This window comes from Podarcis bocagei, assembly GCF_964188305.1.
Source record: "Podarcis bocagei genome assembly, chromosome: 15".
Taxonomy (NCBI): Eukaryota; Metazoa; Chordata; class Lepidosauria; order Squamata; family Lacertidae; genus Podarcis; species Podarcis bocagei.
This window is the reverse complement of record NC_138141.1, coordinates 29,192,194-29,201,572: the sequence shown is the minus strand read 5'-3', so window position 1 is coordinate 29,201,572 and position 9,379 is coordinate 29,192,194. Positions and strand designations below refer to the sequence as shown.

Sequence of the window (9,379 nt, the reverse complement as noted above, 5' to 3'; positions counted from 1 at the left end):
GCTGCTCTTTCTCAACTCAATTGCCTCCATTTGCTCCAATAAATGTCTACGTGCCCACTGAGGCTCTCTCCCCACAGTTGCTTTGGTGCTCTTGTAATAAAACACTGTTTTATTTCCACTCTCCTTTTCTTATGCGGTGAGAGGAAATCACCTCTGTCCTGAGCTCCCTGGGGTACAACAAAACCATTTCTCCTCAGATAAATCAAGATCTATAGCAAAATAAATTACCACAGGGTAAGCAAGTATTTGTTGGTCAGAGGGCCAGTTTACACACACAACTTTGAAGGTTTATATTCCTTCTTTTCATGAAATGATTCTCAAAGCATCTAACAAATAATAGGCATACCACACACACATACACACACCCAAAGCTCATACATATACAGCACACAGTGGTCTTTGTGTTTTAAATTGTATATATTTTAACTTAGTTTGGCAATTTTATCTGTTTAGTTGTTTACTATTTGCTTGTACAGTGGTACCTCAAGTTACGTACACTTCAGGTTACATTCGCTTCAGGTTACAGACGCCGCTAACCCAGAAATAGTGCTTCAGGTTAAGAACTTTGCTTCAGGATGAGAACAGAAATCGTGCTCCAGCGGCGTGGCGGCAGCAGGAGGCCCCATTAGCTAAAGTGGTGCTTCAGGTTAAGAACAGTTTCAGGTTAAGAACGGATCTCCGGAACGAGATAAGTACTTAACCTGAGGTACCACTGTACTTTTGTGCACAAACTGCACTGACTGGTGTCTGATGCAAATATCTATCCATCATCTATCGACTGATCGATCGATCGCACAAGGACAGCACATGCTTCCCTGAGGTCTTGCTCTCTGAGGGCAACTGCCAGCCAGAGTTGTGGATGCTTCCACCAGTGGGAAGATGTTTCAAACAGGGGCTCTCAGCAAGCAGGCTCCAGCTCCTTAGGTCCTGTGCCACCAGCTTGCTTTCTATAGGAAGCCTGCGAGACTCAGCTTTGTGGCCTGAGGGCTGCATCTAGCAAGGCTCAGAGGGCATAGCACCTGCTTTGCATGCAGGAGGTCCCAGGTTCAGTCCCTGGCCCTCCAGGCAGGGCTGGGGAAGACCCCTGAGGAGCTGCTGCCGTTCAGCGCAGACAGTACTGAGCTCAACAGAAAGCACCTTCCTGCATCGCCCTGCCTGCATGTTGGCACGGGCCCATCCTGGTTGCCCAGGCCTCATCAGAGCTTGCCCTTCAGCCAGAGTAACTTGTTCCCACTGTAAGAGTCCTCCCTACACATCTGCTCTCTTTTGCTGGTTGCTGCCTTGGATCTTGACTCCTGTCTGGTTTTCGTCGCTACGCTTCTGCCTCTGACCTCCACTTTACAGCACAGGAGGGGAAAGATGCTCTGGTGCTTGAATCCTGCTTGCGTGTTTCCATAGGCATCTGGTTGGCCACTGTGAGAGCAGGAGGTTGGACTGGATGGACTGTTGGCCTGATCCAGCAGGCTATTCTTATGTTCTTAGGTTCCTTTGTTCCTGTGCACAATATCCTGGTACGTGCAAACTGTGGAATTGTTTCTCAAAGGCCTTATTTGAGGGGGAAACGGTTGACCCAGCACTTTGACACATTCCAGGTGGATGAGTTTAAGCTGCAGGCTGGTTTAAGGTCACTTGATTGAGCCTCCCAGCAAGGAACAGACTTTGCTGTAACCCAGGCTGGTTTTGCTGGAGCAGTGCATGTTCTGGCTTCCCCTGAAGATTGTGTGTGTGTGTGTGTGCGCGCGCACTTCATTTCTTAATCTGCTTTTTCTTCCCAATGCGAACATGAATTAAACAAAATTGAGATAACTGTGCGGGAGCATAGATTAGCTCTAGCTGCTGGGCAGAGCTCTTGGCTCCCCTCCAGTGGTGAAGAGATAGATTCTGAAGCACAGGAGCTTAACCTGAGAGCCTTTGCCATGCCCTCAAGGAGAGTCACCAAGGGGCTGTGTCAAACCATTACACACATACCAAACAGAAGCAGCACATAGGATAACACATAGGCTATTGGGACCAGTAGGGCTGCAATCCTATTCATTGTTTCCTGGCAATGAGCTCCCTTGAACTCAGCGGTGCTCCCTTTTGATTGCCCAGGTTCCTTCTGTAAAACTTCAATGAGATACCTTCCATCAGCTGAAACGCAACCTTGATCTTTTAAGCAGAACTGCAAAACATCTTGTAAAGAACTTGAACTGCTATCTGAAGTAGGAACTCCGTCAAATAAAAGTAGGGCTTGGATATTTTCTCAATTCTCTGACTTCTTCTGTGCTAATCTCTCACAGGCAGGGATAATGAGTCTTTCATGTTCTGTTCTAAGCAAACTTGAAAGACTCATTATCCCTGCTTTCCATTGCCAGAGCAAGTAGGATCCGTCAATGGTCCTGGCACTCCAGCAGATGGCATCAGTGCTGCTGTGCTTGAAATACAGCTAGGCTATGATGCTCCATGCTCCTCCTCCGCTGTATCACAACTCCCTTCTGGCCGCTGCCTATGGGGGTAGTTTGAAGCATGCCCAGAGTGCTCCCAACCACCACCATTTTTAAAACCGAGCTCTCATTCTTGTCACCCATTTAAAAGCGTTGTAAAACAAAACCACAATATCGTGGGGTTCAGTTAGTTTGGGAAGTTGGATACTAGACTCCTGGCCTTGCATGGTACTGGCCTTAATGTGGTTTGACGATGCATTAAGTATGCCTTCTTAAAACCCCTCCTTCCCAGGAAAAAGAAGACCAAATGTAGCTGTCATTTCACTTATTTATTATTAATAATTTCTATTTTATTTTTAGTGCTCAAAAGAGCGTTAAAATCCCCAAAGCCTCGTGAAGAGAGGCATTAGTGGTCCCGTCTTACCAGAGGGCATGAAAGAGGGTTGTGAAGGAACCAGGAGATAATGGTTTGCCCAAAGCCATCCATTGGGTTATTGGATGGAGCCCGATTGTAAATCCAGACTCCTGGGTCCAAGCCTAGTACATTATCTGTTGGATCACAGTTGCTGTCTTCAACAGTTTGTATCAAATGCCACAGGCGGGTGGGGGAAGAGATGTATAAATGGGAATGCAATACCCCTTGTGCTCACTGTGCAAATTGGATCTCAGTGATAGTGACATTCACACCAGACATTTAAAGCACTATGATGCCACTTCATAGTTCATAGTTGCGGCTTCCCCCAAAGAATTATGGGAGGTGTAATTGGTCACAGGTGCTGAGAGTTGGTAGGAGACACCCCTGTTCCCCCTCAGAGCTACAATTTCCAGCCTAAAGACAGAGTGATTTTTAAAGCACTCTGGGATAGGAATAGGGGTTTCCTACAGATATCTCCAGGTGGGGCTGAGAACGTTCTCTGCCTAAAACCCTGGAGAGCTGCTGATAGTCATCATACCGAACTAGATGGATCAATGGTCTGGTTCTTACACTTGACAGCTAATAATAATAAAATGGGCCTTATGCTATGTACTTCTGGTTTTTGGTATTAATATGTAATGGATCAACACAGCTGCCTGTATCTTTGCACTTTCCTTGGGGACATGGATGAGCTGTCATGATGAGTTCCTGAGCTTCATGATTTACCAACACACCATTGGAATTATAATTTTAAAAACCTGGGTGGAAATTAATCTGCACCAAGGTCTTCTCCAGGTAAATGGCATGTGAAACTGCTCTATGCTGAGTTTAGAGCATTGGTCCACCTGTCAATCCCAATGACAACTCTCCAGAAATTCAGGCGTCGTCTTTCCAAGCCCTGTTCCATGAGAACCTTTTCATTGGGGATGCCATGCCATGTATTAAACCAGGGGCATTCTGCATGGAAAGTTGATGGTTGGGGCTTCAAAGTGCAGCCCTGGGGCCCCTCGTGCTGCACTTTGAAGTCCTAACCATCAGGTGATCCATTGGTGCTTCAGAAGCCCCTTTTACCGGCCCAAGCATGGTGTCATATACAATGCCAAGTGATTGGCAGGTGGGCATGGCTTGGCCCACCCCTGCCATATATTGTATGCTCTATGCCAACCTGGCACCCTGAAACAGCAGCCAGATGCTCAACTTTTGAGGGCATTACTATTAACTCTTTGAATGTAAGTAAGAGCTGAAGGTTGGGATTGGGAACTGACACTGGAAATGTCTGGTGCTGGTTTCTTTGGAAAACCAGAACTTTCCTCCACATGTAAAAAAGGAGTCTTGAACCCAGGGCTTTTTCTAAGCTGGAACTCACCAGAACCTCTTTCTGCGGCACTGGAGCAAGTGGTCAAAGCAGAGAAGTCCTCTCCCTAAAAATAGCTCAGCAAGTTCTGGCACCTCTTTTTCTAGAAAAAGAAAGCCCTGCTTGAACCCAACATCGGCCTGGCCTCCTCTCAGCTACACTGCCCTGCCTCCCAGATAGCTTACACAGCCAGCCCATGTATACATGAATGAACAGCCCCAGTGATCTGGCTGTGTAAACACATGAGGACAGTTATTTGCACTGGGCAAATGATTTATACTCCCAGATTGCTTTCATTCTGATGAGCTTGTTCGCTGTGGTCACACTTTCTGTTTCCACACTGAAGGGAGAGTGCTGCCACAGAAAAGCAGACCAGGCCTCTAATGTATTTTGTTCAGAGCAGCCAAAAATTTGCCCCCCTCCCCTCCCCACACCAACTACTTACTTTCCGACACAGAGAAACGTTGTGCCTGCCATGTTAAGTCACTGAAATTGTAAATGCTTGTATGCATCACTATGTGTTTACATTTGATTAGTTGGTAACTGAATTCTATGGAGTTCTCTAGTAGTTCTCATGTCATTGGCTAACATTGGTCACAGGGGAGGTATCTAGCAAAGGAGAGACTTCATTTTATGTGAAGCAAGATGACTGTGTTTTAAGATCCACTGTGAACACTGCTAAGTTGAATAGAGTGTTGGAGTCTTTCTTTTCTGCTTGAAAAACGGCAAAACTGCAGGAGAAGGTAAAAGTGGAAATCTCTCATAGCAGCTGCAAGGCATGGCCTAAATGAGATACAGAAGGCTGAGTTATGAGCTCTGGAAAGAGAGGAAAATACAGTTGTTTGGAAGTTAGAAGAAGAGACTGTAAGACTTGGAGTAGCATGTGGCCATAAATATGTTTTAATTCCTCTATAAGTTTCTACAAGTAAAGTTTTTGAATGTTAAAGTTTGGACATGGGCTTAATTTCCAAAGAAGAGTGTCAGTCATATATATGATTTGAGCTTCTTAGCTGAGATTTTGCTACTCTTACTTCAACATGCCTCACACCCTCTGCGCCAGGGTTCCCAGCTCACATCAAGCCCCTGTGTGATTTTGTGCACATGAAGTGATGGGGTATCCAAACCTTTGGGGGCCAATGGGCACATTTGTAATTTTGAGGAAGTGCTGTGGCCTCCAGTCACAAAATGGCAGTCATGGGGGGAGGGATGTGGGAGGATCACACAAAATGTCTGCCACATCTAAAACAGCAGGGAAAGAAACACAAAATGGTGTGGGCAGCTGCTCTCATGCTCCCTCAGAGAGAGACCTTCTTTTTCTCTCTCCTCCCTTCAAAGGAAATGTCAAAATGTGTGGAACAGAGACTCCCTCCCCACACACACTTGTCTCTTTGGGGCTGCATCCTTTTCACAAAAGCCCTGCAGTACAAGATCAGAGCTACTGCAGGAACTTTCTTTAGCATTAGGCTAAGATCCAAAGAGCTTTTTAGACACACCCGAGGGCTTAGGCATGTTTCATTTTTTCCCCACTTTCCCCCTTTGAACAGCAGCTCCTTCCCTCCCTCCTTCCTTGCCATTTCACAAAGTAATTTTGAAAGATGCTTCACAATCCAGAGAGGCTTGCTATGTGGCCTGGCATGCTTCTGACTCAGGACAAGGCCGTGTCGTATGTCATCCACAGCGCATAGTTGAACTATGGAATTCACTCCCACAAGACGTAGTGATTAGCAGCTGACTTGGATGCCTTCAAGAGAGGATTAGACAAATTCACAGAGGAGGATATCAGTGGCTACTAACAGCCATGCTCTACCTCCACTGTTGGCGAACTTGTGGCCCTCCAGATGTTGGTGGCCAGCAACTCACATCCTCCTTGACCATTGGCAGTGCTGGCCAGGGCTCCTGGGAGTTGAGAGTCCAGCAATGTCTGGAGACCCACAGGCTCCCCAACCCTGAATCAGAACCGGTCCACGACCACCCAACGAAATACACTAGGATCTGTTCCAACATTCTGCTCCAGAACTGGGAGACCTGTGTCCCTCCAGATGTTATTGGACTGCAGGTCCCATCAGCCCCCAGATAACCTGGCCAATGGTCAGGAGTGATGACAGTTGTAGTCCTGGATGGACATTCACGGGGTCCCCACCTCTTTTCACAATACCAAATTGGCTTCAGTCCCTTCCTGCAAATGTTTATCCTGACAGTTGAATCCATTATCCTAGTGCTCATGTCCTCCACAGCAAAAGCAGTAAGGCAATGGTTCCTGTAACTTCCTACCCAGCCAAGCAATGCTGACATATTTTTATCATCAGCTTGACACCCTCCATCTGCAGACAGCGACTAGGATCCCTGAGCCCCTGGGCTCTGCTTTGCCGCATCAAGTGTTCTTTCACACTTGCTGAGTTGTCTGATGAATTTAAACAAGATGTGGACAACTCTAAACAGTGGCTTTAAGTGCTGGCTGAGTGTCCCTCTAAATAACTGAACAAGGAAGATCAGAACAATCAGGAGCTGCCAGCCCACTTTTGAAAAACCGTTCTAAGCCAAGCTAGATGGAACTGCTGACTGCGGCTGTTGGCAAAGGATAGAGCAGGCTCAGCGCATTGGAGAACTTTGATTGAAAACATATTTAATGGGTTGTCTCCAAGGTTATTGGTTATTAGATCCATTGAAATTAATGGAGAGGACTATCTCAAGCCCGTTGATTTCAGTAGATTTACTCTATGTAGAACTTGGTTGGATGCAGCCCTTTGGGTTTTTATCATCACTAGGTGATGGTCAACATTCAAAAGGGATAGGTGGGTGGTTGTGTTTGTATAAAGCTTAAAAACATGTCCATCCTTTGCAACCGACTGTTATACAACCTTGAATACACAACCTTTTATATTTCGGTTTCTCAGAGACCAATGCATAATTAAACATGTGTGAGTGTCTATCTGTTTAGTCCTATTTAGTTCAGGACTGGGGGGGGGGGGGACCCAACCTTTTATCTGCTCCAGATGTTCCTTAAGGTACAATAAAAACGAGAAAGAATCTCATGGCACCTTAAAGACAAAGAGATTTATTGCAGAAGATGCTTTCATGGACCCAAGGCCCACTTCATTAGTCTCTAGCCCACAAAACTCCATGTCATTACGAAAAATCTAGGCATGAGAATAGGCAATATATATTTTGCTTATATGTCTCATATTTTGCTGCTGCAGTTTGAGAAGTCTAAAATAAATGAGACCTCAGCTGACCACAATAGCTACAGTAGTAGATCCCATGAGGATCTAGTACATGCACAGAGGAAGATCCACAATAAGTGACGGCTCTACTCTATTTTGTGCTGGTTAGGCCAAATCTGGAGCCTGGCTTCCAGTTAATGTAGTGCTAAGGATCAGCACAAGGATCTAGCAAATCTTACACTTGTATGTTATTGTGAAGGCCAAGGAAAGGATCCTTGCTGTCTCTTTGAAAAATATATACAGTGGTACCTTGGTTCTCAAACTTAGTAAGTTCTGGAAATTTGTTCCAAAACCAAGGCACACTTTCCCATAGAAAGTAAAGCAAATCAGTTCCAGACTTTTAAAAACAACTCCTAATAAAACAGCAGTTTAACATGATTTTTACTATCTAACGAGACCATTGATCCATAAAATGAAAGCAATAATCAATATATTGTACTATAAAATAAGACAGTATCGTAGATGATTAAAAAAAAAATTCTTGCATGCACTGATGATAATCACTGTTTGGATGATGGGGGGGGGGCTTTTATCCATTTCCACAGTCACACAATCAATCAATCAGTAGCTGAACTGGGTTCCACACAGTCACAAAAACAATTTAACCGAAAAAGCCTGAAAAACAAAATAATTAGCAAAAACAAAAGTGCCAGACCTAATCCATTCCAGAAGTCTATTTGTCTTCCGAAATGTTTGAAAACCAAGGTGCAGCTTCTGATTGGTTCAGGCGCCCCGGAAACAATAGGTGACAACCACATCGGACGTTTGGCTTCCGAAAAACATCCGAAAACCAAAACACTTCTGGGTTTTTAGTGTTTGGGAACCACGGCGTTTGAGAACCAAGGTACCACTATATATAATTTTTATTCACATTTTTAATACAGATGTGCATCCCACATCCCCTTCCCTCCCTTACCTTTCATACTAATCACGACTTACAACTAAATACCTAGTGACTCCCCTGCCACCCTTTTCCTGTTTTTTTTTTTACTTTTCTACTAAATCGTGTATCCCAAATTGTTGATCTTCAAATTTCTTCCTCTGTTAATTTCTATTAGCACCTATTCTCCTGGATTTACTCAAGACCTGCTGGGTTATTTACTTGTTTATACTGGTTCTTTAAATATTCAACAAACATTTCCCAATCCTCCTTATATTCTTTATCATCCTTTTCTCTTATCCTGTTCGTTATGCCTGCCAATTATAACAGATAAAGATGAATGTTTTAAAAAATGGAAAACAGACCTAACAAAATTTATATAGCAAGGCAAAAAGACACGGATCAAACATAAATTATTAACGGACATAAAATAACGGGGGGGGGCTTTGGACTCCCAGACATGAGAATATACTATGATGCGGCATGTTTTAGTTGGATCAGAGACTGGATTACATTAGATAATAATAACATTTTAGACTTAGAGGGATGGAACAACAGATACGGCTGGCATGCCTATCTAATTTACAACAAAGTGGTGGTGCATAAAGAATTTCTAAGTCATGTAGTTAGAAATTCGTTATATAAGGTCTGGGTGAGACACAGAGGGTTCTTAGAACCAAAAACCCCATGGTGGGTTTCACTATTAGAAGTAATATTGGTCAAAAAGAAAAACATGAAAGGAAGATTGACGACATACTAGCAGCTCCTAAAGGAGGAAGAGGGCCAATTAAAATTAAGACTATATGAAGAGGTGACCCAATACTGCACCATGTGGTTACAATATCATCAAATTGCCCAAATGTTTAATCAGGACAAAGCAATAGGATTTGAAAAAGAAGAATCAAAACTACAAAAAGTATTATTATAAAACTTGAGAAAGAGTATATCTAAAATGTATAATTTATTATTAGAATGGGAGTTAAAGGATGAAGAAGTAAAAGAAGTTATGACTAAATGGGCATGCGATATAGGTTACGCAATTCGGCTGGACCAATGGGAGAAAATATGGAAAAGTGATATTAAATT

General features: G+C 43.9%; 2 long non-coding RNA genes across 2 annotated transcripts in view; both read left to right on the top strand.

Moving 5' to 3' along the window:
- LOC308574686 overlaps positions 1–9,379 on the top strand; it is a 306,109-nt gene that overhangs the window by 208,693 nt on the left and 88,037 nt on the right. The gene's annotated exons all lie outside the window — the stretch shown is intronic.
- Positions 1–9,379, top strand: part of LOC308574708 — a 43,471-nt gene that overhangs the window by 13,972 nt on the left and 20,120 nt on the right. The gene's annotated exons all lie outside the window — the stretch shown is intronic.